The sequence below is a fragment of the Magnolia sinica genome, chromosome 7 (assembly GCF_029962835.1).
Source record: "Magnolia sinica isolate HGM2019 chromosome 7, MsV1, whole genome shotgun sequence".
Taxonomy (NCBI): domain Eukaryota; kingdom Viridiplantae; phylum Streptophyta; class Magnoliopsida; order Magnoliales; family Magnoliaceae; genus Magnolia; species Magnolia sinica.
Genome location: NC_080579.1, coordinates 2478736 through 2499851, shown reverse-complemented (window position 1 = coordinate 2499851; position 21116 = coordinate 2478736). Strand labels below are relative to the sequence as shown.

Here is a 21116-nt window from a genome sequence, read left to right as displayed (position 1 = left end):
TATTTTCATGTAACTCCTAAACTTTTAAATAATTTTTTTTCATATGGTGTGGTCCAACTAATACTTAAATCTAATTTATTTTCAGGCTTATACCTGAAAATGATTTGGCAAAAAGGTTGGATGGCATGGATATACATAATATATACAATACATACAACAAGGTAGGCCCACCCCGCAACTAATCCGCTCCCCTATCCGCGGAGAGGTGTCTGAGTCGACACCTTGGTAGTGTTTCACGGAGAATGGGACCTTTCTTTTTTAATCTCATTTTTTATTTTTATACTTCGCTGGGAAGCATTCTAGAATTATCAATCTGGACCGTCTACCAGGTTCACATCACTGTGTAAAGCACGATCAATGGGGTGCCACGTGGTGCTTTTCAATGAACGGTTATGGGGATGACGCGCGTGATATGGTTTGCCTCTTCTTTTCGTTTTCTTTGATTTTTCCTGTCGTAGGTGGCGTGGAAAATTGTAGGTCTCATGCACCGAAAATCTCACACGTGCTGGGAAGTTCCGGCGGAGATTGAATTCGACTCTTTTCGTTGTTAGGGAGTTATTTATACTCTGTCACATGTGATGCTTGATACCCAGGCACTCACAAACGGCAGACGTGGCATACATTAACTTAAATTAAACCGCCTAAATTGTTAAACCCACTTCAACTGAGTTACAATCCCAAAATCACATTGGCCGAGCAATCGCAGCTTGATTGCTTCGGATATATAGACACTTATTTGATGAAATAGGGAGGTTGGAAATTTTCCATTTTAATTTTTTAACAGCCAGTAAATGTCCACCAATCCCTAATTAATTATATAATCAAATAAGTATTATTATTTTATTTATAATATATCTAAAATGGATTAAAGGGGATTCGGATAGCAGGGAGCCTAAGAGGGTATTTGGCATAAGGGATTAGCTGGTATTAAGTGGAATGAAATTGCATTTTCTCAATAAATGTACCTGTAGGTGGATTGTCTCTTAATGCTATGAGGTATGGCTTAAATACATGTTTTGATTCCATATTGTGTTTGGTTTTTACATGAAAAACAACTTTCAATATGGAAAACTGTATTTGAAAACCCACACAGTTGGCCCACTTTGATGTTTATGAGGAATCCATCTCGTCCATCCATTTTGCAAGATCATTTTAGGACATGCTACCAAAATTCAGGCAGATCCAAAACTCAAGCGGCTCATATGAGAAGAAATAGTGGGAAAGAAATTCCTACTGTTAAAACATTCCTAAGCTCCACCTTGATGTTTATGTCATCCCAACCGTTTATAAGGTCATTTCAGTCAGGATGAACTGACAATACAAAAAACCTTAGCATAATACAAAACATTTGTGGCCATATGAATGTTTCAACGGTGGTCACTCAATCCTCACTACTTTCTCTCGTGTAGCCCACTTGAGTTTTGAATCCACCTCATTTTTTATTGCATGCCCTAAGATAATCTCACAAACCTGATGGATGGGTTGTGGGCCTCACTTCCCTTCCCAGCACAAGAACTTCTTGCGTAAAAGCTTTACCAGGAAATCCGAAGGATTACGAAAATCCCTACTTACAGCAGAAGTAATGGTAGAAATCCTTCCTTACTCCATCATTTGAACCAGCACGAGACCATATGTTGTCAACCCTAAATTTAATACAACAAACCAAACAGGAATGATTTTTCTTACAAGGGATTTGAAGTTCCATCCCACTTAATACCCACTAATCCAAGCCCTAAAGCCCCCGCATGTTCAGGGTGGAAATCTGACGGGCTTGACTTCTTGGTTCCAGGATTCAACGGCTTGACCTTCTGGTCTCATATTATGTTAAATAACCACTTACTCTAAAAACTCAAGCCTTTAGAGGACAATGTATATTAAGGCCTTTAACAGGCTCGCACTTACATCAAATTACACTGCCAATAATGTCCAATGTCTGAAATGGTGACCAGGCTGCACTGCTAGTGTCATCCAATGCCTGAATTAGAACCTTTCTTAAAAACTAGAGGGAATAAAAGCCCATTGGATCTTGTTATAGTCATGGCATCTTTTCATCTTAATTGTCATTAGTTGTATTTGTAAGACTTCATTAGGTGGGCCACACATGATTAATAATTTAGATCTGGCCGTTGGATTACTTAGATTGAGCGATTCAGTAGGTCACACTACAATTGTGATTATTGAAAATAGATTTGGGGTGGTACACTTAAATTGTGGTCCCTATACACAATTATTATACTGGATATGAAAATTTACGGTGTGAAACCCTAGAGGAGAGAAGTGTGATGGCTAAGATTTTGTGGTCTTCTTTTCTATAAATACATGTCATTGAATCTAAATTTTAGTCTCTTAATCACCAAGAATTCTCTGCCAGCTATGTGGGCCCATGATCTTGAGCATTGTTCTAAAACTCACTGAGTCGACTCAAAACTCAGCCAATTTGAAATATTTATTAGTTTTCTTAATATCTTTTAGTTTATCATATTTAAATATTTAGTTGATTAGAGTCAAGGTCTTTTAGTCAACCCAACACAACTGAACATCGCCTTGAGTCGGGTTTTCAGGCTTTTGAAGCATGATTTTTGGTGTGTCCCATCAACAGTGGGGACCGTTTTACGAATGATCTGGATCATTGAAATGTGGGACCCATAATAAAATTTCATTGGGAACATTGCAACCCATAAATATGCATGCTAATATCCTTAATATCCTATTAAGGAAAGATACATTCTCATATCATACCAAGTATTCTTTTTATTCTTTTTCTTTTTTTTCACAGACGCACACGCACCCCCCACACACTCACGCTAGTGGAATTTCACCACCAATGGGTACTGGAACCCTTGACCGGGAGTTGAAACTCCCGAGAGTCTAACACCCGAGCAAGAGTAAGGACCCATACCAAGTATTCTAAACTTCAAATCCACCCAAGTTTATTCAACGAGGAAACTTCAGCTATTCCTTCCTTTCTCCCAACCTCATGCCTTTGTAACGGTATAACCTGACATTATTTTATTTTATTTTATTTTTATTTTTAAAGGAAGAGGATAAACGTGAAATAATCAGATACAACAGTTGGAGAGATGCTTTGATGCATCAACTGTGCTTGGATGTACCAATACTGCATACTGAGATTCTATGAAAGCTGGAATTGGGCTATCCCAGCATGCAACCCTTGTTTACAAGCAGGCCAGTCCAGACTCTGGCACCCCCATGCAAGATCATAGCAGTCCATCAGGTGGGGCCCACTGCATATATGCTGAGGTCTAGAAACCAGGCTGGTACACTCACCATGTGGGCTACATAAACGAATGGACTTCATATAGTGTGGTCCACCGGATGAATGGATTGCCTTTTAACGCCCCACATCTACAAGGTGGATCCCCACATGATGGACAACATCCAAGGTAGAGGCATGGACTAATGGTAACGGCCTCTCATAAAGACATTCTTTAACATTGCCGCTACACATGGATCACATCCCATTGGGAGGCTCTTCAGCACTGTAGGCAGCACCAAATAGGCACCAGCTTGGCATTTTGTGGTGGCATGTATAATACATGTGGAATTCACAATCCCTTTAAAATTTTCAATAAATCCAACATCAAAAGGTAGAGAACTATGGTGAGTAGAGGTAGACTCGGTACGACTTGACTCATCCGACTCGTTCAAATTCAATTCGACCTGAACCAAGAGGGTGAGTCAATCCGAACTGAGTAGACTTCATATAATCTCAACTCGTTCAGACCTAACTCGGCCAGAACCAAGAGGGTGAGTCGATCCAAACTGAGTAGACTTCAACCAATCCTAGCTCAAACCGAGTTGAGTCTGGGTCACCCAATAACTCAACTTGACCCAAAATCCAACTTGGTATTAACTTGACTCAATCTGAAACCCAACTCATACATATTAAAAAATAAAATAAAATCTAAATTTAACGTTTCAGATCTGAGATGCCGTGTAGCTGATAGAGAGGTTAATATTCCAGCAAGTACACTTGGATTTGATTCATTCTAGGGCTCATGCCCTAAAATGATCTCTCCAAATGGATGGGCGGTGTTGATACAAAACATACATCATGGTGGGACTTACATAACTAGGTACCGTAACTTTATAGCAAGTTTTGCCACTCAACCCGTGCACGGAATCCCCGGATGGAAGGAAGCGGACTGCGTAGCGAGTAACTCACTAGGTTAGCATATTTAGTAAACTCTGTGGGTCCACCATGATTGTCTATCAATTTTACCAGATAATTTTAGGGCTTGAGACAAAAAATGAAGCATATATAATATTCAAATGGACCACACCATAGGAAACAGTTGAATTTAACATTTACAATTTCCTGGGGGCTACAAAACTTTTGGATCAATCTTATATTTGTGTTTTCTCTTCATCCATGCCTGGATGATCTTATGAACAGGTTGGATGACAAATAAACATCACTGTGAGGCGTAGCAAGGTTTCAATGGTAGAAATCATTATACCCACTGTTTACCGTGTTATGATCCACTTGATATTTGGATATTCTTCAATTTTGGGCTCAACCCGTTAAATTAGATGGAAAAACGGATGGATGGCCTGTATAGAACAGATACATATAAGGTGGGCACAACTGAGTTTACTCAGTACGGTAAGAACAAGGGCGTACTGTAATCGGGCATGCAATCTGATTTTAAAAGGGCGTATAACGGCGTTAGAAAAACCGGTGATGTGGGCGCGGATTGGATACTGACGAGGTCAGTAGCCAAATCGCTACTGAAGTGACGTGTCCAAGCTCAGTGGAGCCCACCATGATGCATGTGTTGTATCCATACCGTCCAACCATGTGTAGGGATCATTTTATGGCATTACAAATAGAAAGAGATAGATCTAAATTTCAAGTGGACCCACCACAGAAAACTGTGGGAGCAGTCACACCCACCGTTGAAACATTTATAAGGCCCACCATGATGTATTTTTGAGATCCAACCTATTCATAAGTTAACATAGGGATAGATGAAGTGAAAACAAAAATATCAGCTTGACTGGAAACTACTGTGGCCCTAAGAAGTTTTGAACGGTGGATGTCACTATCCCCACTATTTTCTATGGTGGGGTACGTTTGAACTTTAGATCTATCTCATTCTCTTTGTGATGCCATAAAACGATCTCCAAAAATGGTTGGACGGTATGGATACAACACATGCATCATGGTGAGGTCCACAGAGTTTGGTGACGTGATTTCAGTAGCCATTTGGCTACTGACCTTGTCAGTATCCAATCTGCGCCCGGTTATGTGGCACCTAGAGTGCCGTGGACCAATAATAATATTGGATTCAGCTGCTCGCTGTTTGGACGAAACAGAGGATCTGCACTCGTTCTAAGATTGATGCAAAACCTTCCCTCTACTTCAAGCTTAATTACTTATTCCAAATTAAAGAATGGAATAATAATATCTCTAAGCAAGGATATGCATATATTTGTAGCTTTCACAAGTGTGGCCTATGGCTTAAACAATCTGGACTGTTGATCTCATCTCTTCCACAATGGATAAACCATGCCCACAAGAAAATCCACCATCAGATTTTCTGAACCCTTTGTTTGGACGCCAAGATATGGACGGTTAAGAAAAGGACAGTGGAAATGGTGCCCATCCAACTCAAGTGTTGGTAATCTGGGTAGGGGCATGGCCAATCTGCAATGAAACCCGTTTGATAAACGTTGGGGGTAATGACCCATGGGCCCCACTTGAACCAACTGATTCTTTGGAAAGAGGTTTTCATAGCATCCGTTGGTTGAGGTTCCTATTCCACGTAGATCACGTCACCAAGAATAACATGTGATCAAGGTAAGAGATGATGCATGCCACAAGGAAAGAATTGATCCTTTTAACCAGAGCACCAAAGATCCATTCCTCCAACAACAAGAAAATTAAGGTTTATACTTTGGTTGGAATCGCAACACATTTCAAACTACATTTTTATAATTTTAAATCTTGAAATGCTTTTGGACTCCTGCCAACCATCGATTGATCATTGAGAAGGTTAAAGTATCCATAGAGTTGAACGATATTAGTACACTTTGTTGTACCTTATTTTTTATCATTCCTAAGTTAATTTGGGTCATGGACACTTTCATGGCAAAGATGGACCAGACAAGGCCTGGTCAAAGTTGGACGTGATCAAGACTGTAGAACTTTAAAACAATCTTATGCCACAAACTAGAATGAGTTTTTGAACATATCTTATATGATTTTGGGGGAGTAGAAGCTACTTTAGTCAACCAACCCACTAATCCAGGTTGCCCACGTTGGATTTGTGAGATTCCATCATATCGATGGTTGAAAGTCCGTTTTATTTCTATTTTTACTATAAATGATAGGTTTAAGTTCCATCATAACTTTTGATCCTTTGAGTTTAAGAGTTGTGCCCAACAAAAAAAAAGGGCTTAGAAAAATTAGGAGAATAGGCTGGTTAAACAAAATTAGAGGCTTATTATTTTTTGCCAAAACCATGAATTCTAATAGGAATCATGTCTGTTTACAAATAATAAGTTTACTATTTATAGTAAGTCACATTTTTAGGTAGTTTGAATTGGAGTTTGAGTTTAAAACTCCATGTTAGGCTTGAGTTTACTATTTAAAGGATTGCGATTTGGTTTTTCATCATCAATCAATTTATTTTCGATTAATTTAGATATTATTTCTATTTTATCCTCGTGGATTTGATGAAACTTTGTGAGGAATTCAGAAAGCTCAATGGATTCGGAGTAGTTATCCTTGAGTAAGATGGTAATTGACCTCATCATGTTCCTCCCTGCATCAATTGGAATCAAAGCCAAGTATTCTTTTGGGCTAATGGCAGCTAATGATGAAATGGACCAAAATACTATAAACAGTAATTCTTGTATTTGTTATCTATTGGGAATAATGGAAGCTTTTCATTTGGAGATTCAATTGACCATGAAGTGCCATGTGTACATTAAGTCAATCATCCATGGGCCATCGATTTTTTCTACCATTTTCTATAAATTGGCCCCGATGAGTTGAGGTGGATCCTAGTACTACTTCAGTAGCTCAATGCCAAATGCACATGATGTCTTTACCCTGAGTCCAAATTCTAGTTTGTTGCAACATGATTAGGCCACATTATCACAACCTGCATTTCATGTAGTAGTATTGACAACGTCAGTGATGATGTGGACCGATAACAATGTAGGAAAATAGAAAATCCCTATTTAAGGAAGTAGAGGATCCGGATTCCTTTGGCCCTTATGCAATTGAATGGGCAATAAAAACATGGACCATTGACATGAACATGGCCATTATTCTTTTTAGAAGTTGGATGTCATGGATGTATAAATAAATTATTCATTTTTATTTATTTATTTATTTTTACTTAACTCCTAAACTCTTAAATATACATATAAAAAAAATTAAAAAAAAAAATCCTATTTTATGGTCCAACTAATATTTAGATTTGATTTATTTTTAGGCTCATGCCCTAAAATGATCTGTCAAAAAAGATGAACGGCATGGATATATATACAATACATACAAAATCGGATTGCATACTAATTTACTCCGTACACTCTTATCGTACTGAGTAAACTCAGTTGGGCCTTGAATGTATATGGTATATCCACGCCTTCCATCCATTTTTCCATCAAATATAAGGGGTTGATCCGAAAATTGAAGCATATCCAAAGATCAAGTGGATCATACCACAGGAAACAGTAGGGATAATGATTTCCACTGCTGAAACCTTGCTAGGCTCTACAGTAATGTTTATTTGTTGTCCAACCTGTTCATAAGATCATACAAACATGGATGAAGGAAAAACACAAATATAAGCTTGATCTAAAACTTTTGTGACCCCTAAGAAATTTTTAACGGTAGACGTTCAATTCAATTGTTTCCTATGGTGTGGTCCGTTTGAACATTGTATATGATTAATTTTTCAGCTCAAGCCCTAAAATTATCCGGTAAAATTGATGTACGTATTGGACAAGATACATAAATCATAGTGGACCTCACAGAGTTTACTCAGTACGCTAACAGTAGTGAGTTACTCGCTACGCAATTTGCTACCAGTACATACAACAAGGTAGGCCCCACCCCGCACCTAATCCGCTCCCCCATTTGCGGAGAGGTGTCTGAGTCAGCACTTTGCTAGTGTTTCATGGAGAATGGGGCATTTCTTTTTGAATCTCCTTTTTTCGTTTTTAGTCCTTCGCTACGAAGCATGCTAGAATAATCAATCTGGACCGTCTACTAGGTTCACATCACTGTATACAGCACGATCAATGGGGTGCCACGTGGTGCTTTTCGACTCATGCACCAAAAATCTCACACTTGCTGGGAAGGTCTGACGGAGATTGAATTCGACTCTTTTTCATTGTTAGGGAGTTATTTGATACTCTGGCGCATGTGATGCTTGATACCCAGGCACTCACAAACCGCGGACGTGGCATACGTTAACTTAAATTAAACCCCCTAAATTGTTAAACCGACTTCAACTGAGTTACAATCCCAAAATCACATTGGCCAAGCAATCCCAGACTAATTGCTTCTGATATATGGATACTTATTTGATGAAATAGGGAGGTTAGATATTTTCCATTTTAATTTTCAACCATCTAATAAATGTCCACCAATTCAATAATTATATAATCAAATAAGTGTTAATTTTTTTAATCTTTTTAATGATAAATCTAAAATGGAACCCATAATTTGGAGGATTTGGATCGCATAGAGCCTAAGCCCTCTGCACGTTCGGGGTGGAAATTTGCTGGGCTTGCCTTATTGGTTCCAAGATTCAAACACTTGACCTTCGTATCTCATATCATGTTAAATCACTACTTGCTCCAAAAACTAAGTTATTAGAGGACAATGTATGTCAATGGCCTTTAGCAACCTGGGATTACATCAGATTACACTGCCAGCGCCATCAATGTCTGAAATGGTGACCAAGCTGCATTGCCAGTGTCATCCAATACCTCAAACAGAACCTTTCTTAAAATTTAGAGAGAATAAAGTCCATTGGATCTTGTTATAGTCATTGCCTCTTTTTGTCTTAATTTTCATGAGTTGTATTTGTAAGACTTCACTAGATGGTCCGCATATGATCAATAGATTAATTTTAACCATTGGATTATTTAAATTGAGCAATTCATTGAGCCCCACTATAATTGCTATCATTGTAAATAGGTTTGACTCATTATAATTATAATTATATATATATATATATATATATATATATAGAGAGAGAGAGAGAGAGAGAGAGAGAGAGAGAGAGAGAGAGAGAGAGAGAGAGAGAGAGAGAGAGGCATGCTCCTACGCACCTACGCACGTGTGCACCTTTGTACACGTGTCATGGGTGTCAAATCTGAACGGTCCATAAGGTGCGGAATCCCATCAAACTTTAAAAGATGAATTTTCACCCTGATCTAAGATTCTGGTGGCCCATAGCAAAGAGAAATTCAAATCAAGGGAAGAAACTGTTTGTATTTTGCATGGCCCACTGAAGTTTTGTGTCAAAGTAAAAATTTGTATCAGGGGGTTTCACGAGGTTCTGCTTCATGTGGACCGTTCAAATTTTCGAGACTCATCAGACATGATGAGTTCTCAAAAAAGTCATACGAACTGGTTCGCAGGTGAGCATTTCCGCATGTATGTATGTGTGTGTATATATATATATATATATATATATATATATATATATATATATAGTTATTAAGCAAGATATAAAAATATTATGTAAGGACCTCATATGATAGAAGTGTAATGGGCAAACTTACATGACTTTCTTTCCTATAAATACATGTGTTTGTAGTGGCAGAATCTTATATATCCGAACATGCAGGTTGGCAAGTTACCCATGATCACAGGATGCCGTTTACCCAAATCAAACAGTGGCAATTAATAAAAAGAGCCACAGTCAGTTGATTTTTTTATGAGCATCCAATTTTTGTTTTCTGGACCGACACAGAAATCCCACGCCGTATATAATACTCTGCCAGCTATGTAGGCCCATGATCTTGAGCATTGTTCTAAAACTCACTGAATCGACTCAAAACTCAGCCATATTTGAAATGTTTATTAGCTTTCTTAATATCTTTTAGTTTATAATATTTAAATATTGAGGTGATTAGAGTCAACGTCTTTTAGTCAACCCAAACAACTGAACATTGAGTTGAGTCGGCTTTTCAGGCTTTTGAAGCGAGATTCTTGGTGTTTCCCATCAACAGTGGAGACCGTTTTATGAACGATCCGGATCATTGAAATGTAGGACCCGCAATAAAATTTCACTGGGAGTTAACATTGCAACACATAACATGCATGGTAATATCCCATCAAGAAAAGATACATTCCTATATCAAACCAAGAGTCTAAACTTCAAATCCATCCGAGTTTAACAAGGGAACTTCAGCTATATTTCTTACTTTCTCCCAACTTCATGCATTTGTAACGATACAACCTGACATTCAAAAAAAAAAAAAGAAAAAAAGAGGGGTAAACAGGAAAGAAATGATCAGATACAATAGTTGGAGAGATGTTTTGATACATCGACTGTGGTTGGATGTGCCAATACTACGTACTGACCCAAAGAAAGCTGGACTTGGGCCAGGTGGGCCAGCCCAGCCTAGTTGCAACCCTAGTTTAGAGAGGAGAGGTTTGCTACATATTCTCACACCTGTTTACAAGCATACCACTCCACACTCTGGCACATCCTTGCAAGATCATAGCAGTCCATCAGGTGGGTCCCACTGCATATATGCTGAGGTCCATGAACCAGGCCGGTACACTCGTGTGGGCTACATAAACAAATGGACTTCATATGGTGTACGTGGGCCACCTAATGAATGGATTACATCCAAGCTAGAGGCATGGACTCAGGGTAACGGCCTCTCATAAAGACATTCTTTAACACTGCCACTACACATGGATTGCATCCCGTTGAGAGGCTCTTCAGCACTGTAGGCAACACCAAATAGGCGCCAGCTTGGCATTTGTGGTGGCATGTATAATATATGTGGAATTCACAAACCCTTTAAAAAATTCAATAAATCCAACATCCATAGGTGGAGAACTATGGTGAGTAGAACTGGAACAAGTACAACTCGACTCGTCCAACTTGTTGAAATCCAATTCAACCTAAACCAAGAGGGTGAGTCCATCCGAACCAAGTAGATTTCATCCAACACAAACTCGACTCAATTCTACCTAACTCGACCTGAACCGAGTAGACTTCATCCAATCCTAACTCAAACCGAGTCAAGTTCGGGTCACCTAGTAACTCGACTCACAAATGTAGAGAATGAGCTTAGCTCTGAAAGGCATGCTATGGCGTACCAACCAAAAATCAGACAAATCCAGGCACCCAATCAGTACCTTATAAAATTAAGGGTTCAGATTGTTTGCACATAAATAAGTCCAACTAACCATCTGAACCATCCATTTGTTAGAGACCATGATGGATGGCTTATTATTTTAAAGCACTCCTTTTATTATCCAATCCCATCCATTCCATCCACAGCTTAGAAAACAAACAACTTTGTAAGGAATGCTTCAACCATCTTATTAGTGTCAATTTTAACAGTACACCTTAAAACTATGATCCAGATCTAGTGAACGGTTCAGATTGATAGATTTGAATATCAAAATATCCCAATTCTGACAATCATGAATAAATCATAGTACACTCATTTAAGAGCTGCCAGTAAAGTGATTAAATGTAATAGGAACCACTGGAGGAGAAAAGGCATCCAAAGCTACTTTTTTCCACAGATATCCGACACATGGAATCTCGTGACTCACGTAGCACTCAAAAATCAACTTCATGCACTTACACTCGGGACCACTGGAGGAGAAAGGGCATCCAAAGCTACTTTTCCCAAAGATATCCGACACATGGAATCTCGTGACTCACATAGCACTCAAAAATCAACTTCATGCATTTACACTGTAGGCCCACCATCGATGAGCTTGTCAAGAGAGTTTATACCTGATGTGTGATCATGTTGGCCCACCAAAGACTGAAAGCGGACGGTTGAAACTAAGATGTACAATCCGTCCACTAGATTTTCATATGTTACTTTCGTCATGCTACATTTGCACAGCCTCCATTAGATTAATGCCACCGGTTTGCCGAGACTAGCCTCAGTGGGCACCTGGTTAGTGTTTCACGGAGAATCGGGCCTTTTCCCTATGCAACATTTGAGAATTATCAATCTGGACGGTCCATAAGGTCACGGCACTGTCTATAGTCCTCTATAAAAATTCACAACCATCAAAGCAGCTTTCTCTTTCCTATCAATGACATGCAAAATGGACGATCATGATCATATAGAATAAAAGAAAGTCGAGCAATCAGGATGAAAAATCCATTCAACAGAGTCTACTTCAGCTGAAGTCCAATGTTTCAAAGGGAGGGATCTACCAAGTATTATGGATCTGCCAATAGATATTGTATGGATAGGATGTCATGAAAAATATTATGTTGGACCACACACATCTTATTAGAGTATCACAACATGGTTCATAATTATAACAATTAAAATAATACAATGCAATGAAAGCCTACCAAAACTTTGGAAAGTGAAAACTTACAATTGAAACTAATATGGATGATCAGTTCAGTTCAATAGAATATTGTACTTACATGTTACTTTGATCATGTTGCATTTGCACGGGCTCCATTAGTTGAATGCCCCCAGTTTTCACCATGAAGCATTCTAAGACCGTCAATCAGGTTCACAACACTTTATATAGTCCACCGCCATGAAAATTCACATCCATCAAAGCAGCCTCATGGTGGAGAGGAGAGAGAGGAGGAGGAGGGTGATGGTGGTAGGTGGTTGCCGGGCTTGGAAGAGGAGGAGGATTAGGGAGGGAGAGAGAGAAGTTGGGATCGGGTTGGGCTAGGGTTGGAGAATCGGGTCAAGTCGTGTTTCGGATCGAGTCAAGTCTAACCGGATCAAGTTTCGGGTCAAGTCGAATTGAGTTACTGGGTAACTCGAACTCGACTCAGTTTGAGCTCGGATTGGGCGAAGCTTACTCGGTTCGGACCGACTCACCCATTTGGTTTGGGTCAAGTCGGATCGGACTTGAGTTAGACGAGTCGAGTTAGCCAGATTGGGTTGTCCCATTCCCACCTCTAGCTTGGATGCCAAATTCATGTGATGCCAGATCGAGTTTTGAATCCACCTCATTTTTTATTGCATGCCCTAAGATAATCTCACAAACCAGATGGATGGGTTGTGGGCCCCACTTCCCTTCCTAGCACAAGAACTTCTTGCGTAAAAGCTTTACCCAAAAATCCGAAGGATTCCGAAAATCCCTACTTACAATAGAAGTAATTGTAGAAATCCTTCCTTACTCCATCATTTGAACCAACACGAGACCATATGTTGTAAACCCTAATTTTCATACGACAAACCAAACAAGGAATGATTTCTCTTACAAGGGATTTGAAGTTCCATCCCACTTAATACCCACTAATCCTAGCCCTAAAGCCCCCGCACGTTCAGGGTGGAATTCCGATGGGCTTGACTTCTTGGTCCTAGGATTCAACCACTTGACCTTCTGGTCTCATATTATGTTAAATAACCACTTACTCTAAAAACTCAAGCCATTACAGGACAATGTATATTAAGGCCTTTAACAGGCCCGAGATTTCATCAAATTACATTGCTAATAATGTCCAATGTCTAAAATGGTGACCGGGCTGCACTGCCAGTGTCATCCAGTGCCTGAATTAGAACCTTTCTTAAAAACTAGAGGGAATAAAAGCCCATTAGATCTTGTAATAGTCATGGCATCGTTTCATCTTAATTTTCATTGGTTGTATTTGTAAGACTTCATTAGGTGGGCCACACATCTGATCGTTGGATTACTTAGATTGAGCGATTCAGTAGGTCACACTACAATTGCGATCATCGTAAATAGATTTGAGGTGGTACACTTAAATCATGGTCCCTATACACAATGTACGGTGTGAAACCCTAGAGGAGAGAAGTGTGATGGCTAAGATTTTGTGGTCTTCTATTCTATGAATACATGTCATTGAATCTAAATTTTAGTCTCTTAATCACCATGAATTCTCCGCCAGCTATGTGGGCCCACGATCTTGAGCATTGTTGTAAAACTCACTGAGTCGACTCAAAACTCAGCCGAGTCACGTATTTGAAATATTTATTAGCTTTCTTAGTATCCTTTTGTTTATAATATTTAAATATTTAGCTGATTAGAGTCAAGGTCTTTTAGTCAACCCAACACAACTGAACATCGACTCGAGTCAGGTTTTCAGGCTTTTGAAGCATGATTTTTGGTGTGTCCCATCAACAGTGGGGGCCGTTTTATGAATGATCTGGATCATTGAAATGTGGGACCCATAATAAAATTTCATTGGGAACATTGCAACCCATAAATATGCATGCTAATATCCTTAATATCCTATCCAGGAAAGATACATTCTCATATCATACCAAGTATTCTAAACTTCAAATCCATCCGAGTTTATTCAACAAGGAAACTTCAGCCATTCCTTCCTTTCTCCCAACTTCATGCCTTTGTAACGATATAACCTGACACATCATTTTATTTTTTTTGAAAGGAAGAGGATAAAGGTGAAATAATCAGATACAACAGTTGGAGAGATGTTTTGATGCATCAACTGTGCTTGGATGTACCAATTCTGCATACTGACCATGATTCTATGAAAGCTGGAATTGGGTCATCCCAGCATGCAACCCTTGTTTATAAGCAGGCCACTCCACACTCTGGTACACCCATGCAATATCATAGCAGTCCATCAGGTGGGCCCCACTGCATATACGCTGAGGTCTAGACACCAGGCCGGTACACTCACCATGTGGGCTACATAAACGAATGGACTTCATATAGTGTGGTCCACCTGATGAATGGATTGCCTTTTAACGCCCCACATCTACAAGGTGGATCCCCAACTGATGGACAACATCCAAGGTAGAGGCATGGACTAAGGGTAACGGCCTCTCATAAAGGCATTCTTTAACATTGCCGCTACACATGGATTGTCCCATTGGGAGGCTCTTCAGCACTGTAGGCAGCACCAAATAGGCACCAGCTTGGCATTTTGTGGTGGCATGTATAATACATGTGGAATTCACAAACCCTTTAAAATTTTCAATAAATCCAGCATCGAAAGGTGGAGAACCATGGTGAATAGAGCTAGACACAGTACGACTTGACTCATCAAACTCATTCAGATCCAATTTGACCTGAAGCAAGAGGGTGAGTCGATCCGAACTGAGTAGACTTCATCCAATCTCAACTCGTTCGGACCTAACTTAACCCCAACCGAGAGGGTGAGTCGATCCAAACCGAGTAGACTTCATCCAATACTAACTCAGACCGAGTTGAGTTTGGGTCACCCAGTAACTCGACTTGACCCAAAATCCAACTCGGTACTAGCTTGACTCAATCGAAAACCTAACTTGTACATAAAAAATAATAATAATAATAATAAAATCTAAATTTTACATTTTAGATCTAAGATGTCGTGTAGCTGATAGAGAGGTTACACATCCAGCAGGTACACTTGGATCTGCTTCATTCTAGGGTTCATGCCCTAAAATGATCTCTCCAAATGAATGGACAATGTTGATACAAAACATACATCATGGTTGGACTCACATAACTAGGTGCCGTAACTTAATAGCTAGTCTTGCCACTCCACCCGTGCACTGATTCCCCAAATGGAAGGAAGCGGATTGCGTAGCGGGTAACTCGCTGGGTTAGCGTACTTAGTAAACTCTGTGGGCCCACCATGATTTATGTATTTTATCCACTCCGTCTATCAATTTTACCAGATAAATTTAGGGCTTGAGACCAAAAATGAAGCATATAATGTTCAAATGGACCACATCATAGGAAACAGTTGAATTGAACGTTTCCCATTGAAAATTTCTCAAGGGCTACAAAAGTTTTGGATCAATCTTATATTTTTGTTTTCTCTTCATCCATGCCTTTATGATCTTATGAACAGGGTGGATGACAAATAAACATCACTGTGAGGCCTAGCAAGGTTTCAATAGTGGAAATCATTATACCCACTGTTTACCGTGTTATGATCCACTTGATATTTGGATATACTTCAATTTTGGGTTCAACCTGTTAAATTAGATGGAAAAACAGATGGACGGCCTGGATAGACCACATACATATAAGGTGCGCCCAACTGAGTTTACTCAGTACGGTGAGATCAAGGGCGTACTGTAATCGGGCATGCAATCTGATTTCCAAAGGAAACCGTATAACGGCGTTAGGATTTTCTTGAAATGTAATTTTTTTTAATATATTAAAAAAACCGGTGATGTGGCACTTAGAGTGACGTGGACCAATAATAATACTGGACTCAGCTGCTCGTTGTTTGTACGAAACAGAGGATCCACACTCATTCCAAGATTGATGCAAAACCTTCCCTCTACTTCAAGCTTAATTACTTCTTCCAAATTAAAGAATGGAGTAATATTATCTCTAAGCAAGGATATGCATATATTTTTAGCTTTCACAAGTGCCCATGGTTTGAATAATCCAGACTGTTGATCTCATCTCTTCCACAATGGATAAACCATGCCCACAAGAAAACCCACCATTAGATTTTCTGAACCCTTTGTTTGGACGCCAAGATATGGACGGTTAAGAAAAGGACAGTGGAAATGGTGCCTATCCAACTCATGTGTTGGTAATCTGGGTAGGGGCATGGCCAATCTGCAATGAAACCCGTTTGATAAACGTCGGGGGTAATGACCCATGGACCCCACTTGAACCAATACTACGCCAAAATCGCCAATTTACGATGGACCAAATCCGTCGTAAAACCAAATATACGACGGATTTCGTCCGTCGCTTGGTCCGTCGCTGTTTACTGAGTCGTTTTTTTTCCGACGGGTAAAATCCGTCGTCTAATCTGTGACGGATAAGGTCCGTCGCATCATAGCGACGGATACGATCCGTCGCAAAAATTAAAAATCCGTCCCAAAAATTCGAAAAATCTGTCATCATTAAAATTATTGGCGACGAATAAGATCCGTCGCTAATATTGTAAGCGACGGACCTTAAATCCGTCGTTGATTTTTCGTTGCTAAAATCCGTCGTTTGATCTGCGACGGATTTAGTCCGTCGCTAAAATATCTGTACATTTAAAAAAAAATATCATGACATTTTTATTATTTTTTTCGAATCTTACACCTGATAGTCATTCAAAAAATAATTCAATACAATTGTTTAATAAGAATCCTATTCACAAAATAAATCCTATTCACATGATAGTTTAATAAGAATCCTATTCATCAGACTAGAAAGTTCGATCATACTGAAAATAAAAATTCCCTGCCAAAGCATTATATGATACCTCATATAACAACATATAGCCATTGACTTGCAAAAGCCTGCAACTCCCTAATGAAATCTAATATATATTTGCATACTTATTAAGAGACGGGAGCTTTTGATGGGACACTTCTTTCTTCCAAAGCACTTACAAAACACGACAAAATCAATAATTATCAGTGTTTCTAGAAGACGGAACATTAATTAATTAAATACAAATAGAAGAAAAGCCTCATTGAGAGTACATGAATGTTTGAAGTGGTTTTTGTATCGATAAAAGACTATTGTCCTCCACAGCAGCCTAAAACCAGGTCCAGCATTGATGATAAGCATTCGGCACAATGTCTGTACAAGAGCAAGTCCAATGTTATAGGCAAGCACTATCTAGATGCACATTTCCATTAACAACTCGAATTCCTATTTAATTTCTGGTCTGAACCAAATAATGATTACACCCCATCTCGTCCTTTTCAATCCCACACAAATCCATTTATGTCCCAGTTTCAGTCCCCAATTAGTCAGGTGACTCATTTCAGGTCAAATAAAAAAGGATAAAACCATGTTAACAGGTGGGTGATCTGAGGGAGTGTAGGGCTAGAAAAACTTTGTACATAAGAAAAATGAAAAGAGGAGCAGAAAATAAGAGGTAGAGCAGAATTGTGACATCAAACTTACATTTCAGCTTTTTAACAAGCTCAGCTCACCCATTATAGATGCAACCTCCCAAGGAAGTCTGAGAGCCTTGAAGAACCATGAATTTTGTAAGAAACAAATGCAAGCAGAAGGATATAGATGCACCAGATAGTGTGCTTGAATATCAAAAGAAAAATTGGAGAAAGTGATGCCAAAGCAAAGCCAAACCTGATATCTTTAGCTATCACAATGTTTCCATCTTCAGCGCCAAGATGGCGTAGTACCACTTCTACTAACCGGCCATCACAGTATGCATGCTGAAATAACAAAATGCATGAAATCAAGCCCTGGAAAATTGGCATGCTATAATGAAACAATTACCATAACAGGTATGCTGCAAGTGGAAGACACAAGACATGGAACCCATAGCATGCAATTAGCCGAGGAAAAGGCAATGATCCCTCCTGCCCTCTCAATCCCTTGAAAAGATTCACACAGGATACAAGGAAGCTAGCACTTACAAAACATGACAAAATCAATAAAAACAATTTCATGATGGAGTTCCACATTAACTAGAGATAATTTGATTTCACTACTAATAGACCATCGATGCCTCTAACCAAATGTTGGAGGGATGGATGTTTCATATGATAAACAGACCATTGATGCCACTAACCAATAGTTTGCACAGCGTATCCCTTCTCATAGATTACATTTGTTATCTATCATGAAACTTTATGAGGAAGCAACTGGCTCCTGCCATGGAATTTTCAATGGGATAAGCTTCATAATTCTTGGACAGAGATCTATCCTAACTTTCCATACAGTTTACAAAAACTTACAGGGAAAAAAAGGGATACATTAGCTTCTGGATTTAGGATGCTTAAATCTTCTTTTCATGTCAGTATCACATTAGCCTAAGCTTCACCACATTTGGTCCTAAATACAGATTTGACTTGGCTGCATTTTTCTGAATAGAACATCAACAGCAAGGCCAGATTGATGAAACATACACACAAAATGTGGTAATTCAGGAAATAAGCTCAATTACAATTTAACTATTTCTTTTAAGCGAATGGAACATTTACGATTCAATTTGGCTGTGCATGCAAGACAGTGTAGGTGAAAGATTGACTAACCAGAATTCATGCAGGGTCCATGCAAACTCTTCCAATTCCCATCATGAGCAACACATCAGTGTTGAAATTTCAGTCCGTAGGTAGATACATCAAGAGAAAAAGTACAATAGTGATCAAATAGATCTTTGATTTTTTATTTATTTTTAAACTCAAAAGTTGAATACTCTCATACTTCAATTGATAAAATATCAATTAATAATTTATATAATTGTTAAGTTGAGAAGACCAACTTCTATCTATGATTCCACAATGCTCTAAAATGGAATTTGATTTATTTGTGCAAAATCTCTGTAATGTACAATATTACCATAAATTTAGTCAAGTCCGTGACTTAGGCCCATGAGGATGAACTTCCTGTGACAACTTGGCGCCCATGAGAATGAACTTCCTGTGACAACATGGCACCATGTCAAAAGAATAGCAGCACACTAAAACCCTCATCCTATAATTTGAAAATGAAATCCAAATATATTCACATTACATCCATAATTTGAAGCATATACATGTATTAAAACTAGTCATGTATAAAACAGGACAAGAATTAAGTTCCTAGCACCCTTACATGCACATCCAAAAGCAATTTCTTCCGCTTTGAATATATTCACATTACATCCGAAATTTGATTCACTAAATACAAATCAAACACTATGGAAGCCATTTGTTATGTCAAAGTATTGAACAATTAGATAACATGATACCATATCAATATATTGGTCAAAAGAAAAAATAAAAAAATAAAAAAAATAAAAAAAAATAAGCAAAAATAAAAATAAAAATACACATCAATTCAAAAGCATCGTCCAAATATCTCACCTCATCTGGCTTCACAACATCAACCGACATCATGTGAAAAAGCGTAAAAAAGCTTAATTGCCTCACCAGATTCGCCATTCTTAGTATAGCCTGAGATCATGGCCATCCATGCTACCACCTCTCACAACCATCTGATCAAACAGGCACCTTGCACAACCATATTTAAGTGGTAAAATATGGGAAGCTGCTTTTTCAAAGGGAAATTGAATCTACTATATGCCTTTAGTATGAATATGGAAAGATAGAAAAGAATATGGACAACATGGACATAATTCTAGTACCTGAACTAGCCCTGCGTTTCTTCTCTGTCCAAGATGGAAGGATGGTCACATAATGCAATACCTGAGAGAAAGGGAATGAGAAAATCAAGATAACTCAAAGATAACTGTGCATGCTAGCATTTCAATTGAAGAGTTACAAGTTACCTCTCGAAAGAAGGTAATTGGCTGAAATAAATTACTTTTTCTTAAAAGATATTTAAGTTTGATATCCAAACAAATGGGGCATCTAACACGTAACTGGCATTCTCTTCATCTTTTTTTTTCTTTTCTTTTTTTTGTAAATCTGGGATCATTGCTCTATTGGGCCCCACTTGGATGGATAGCATTCACAATACAGGGGCTACTTTGGTTTTTGCATTCATAAACAATTTCCCAATGGTCCACATTCACACACACAAGTGACTCCCTGATGAGTGGTCCACCTGATTTCTGGACCAGGTCATCTACACAGTCAGTCACACCTTACAGTTAGCTTAGATGTCCCACATGTGCTAGGTGCAGCCACAAGTAGTGATGTTTGTGGAGTTTTCCTATTTAGTGTGCTTCCCTTGTGATTGGGTAAGCACTAAGCACCTTTTGTACATATTTTTCTCTAAGGCAATGTGCATAGACATTGAGAAAATACCTACAGGAGGCGTTGCAAATTCAGATGCATTTTGGAGAATCTTCTGTCATCCAGCATTTGCTTCTTCAGTGCAAAACCACCTGCATTTAAGGAAATTAGTTTGATGAGTAAGATTATTATTTCTTTATGATCCATCCAGGTATAGGCCCAGTCAGCATATTCCCAGTTAAATACCTAAATGGAGGGAAAAAAAGAAAAAGAAAAAGAAAAAGAAAGAAAGAAAGAAAATCCCCACTTCATTGTTATCAAGGGTAAGCATAGACTCAAAAAGCAAA

General features: G+C 38.7%; 1 protein-coding gene across 6 annotated transcripts in view; it reads right to left on the bottom strand.

The window, feature by feature from the left end:
* LOC131250827 (uncharacterized) overlaps positions 1-21116 on the bottom strand; it is a 54265-nt gene that overhangs the window by 14794 nt on the left and 18355 nt on the right. Inside the window, exon 1 of one of the 6 annotated variants that reach the window (XR_009173471.1) lies at positions 12639-12781. The exons of 4 other annotated variants lie outside the window; for them this stretch is intronic. The gene's annotated coding sequence lies outside the window, so the exon portion shown is untranslated. Of the gene's footprint in view, positions 1-12638; positions 12782-13968; positions 14563-21116 lie in introns of those variants that run through there. One more of the 6 variants, XR_009173470.1, reaches the window with a different exon arrangement.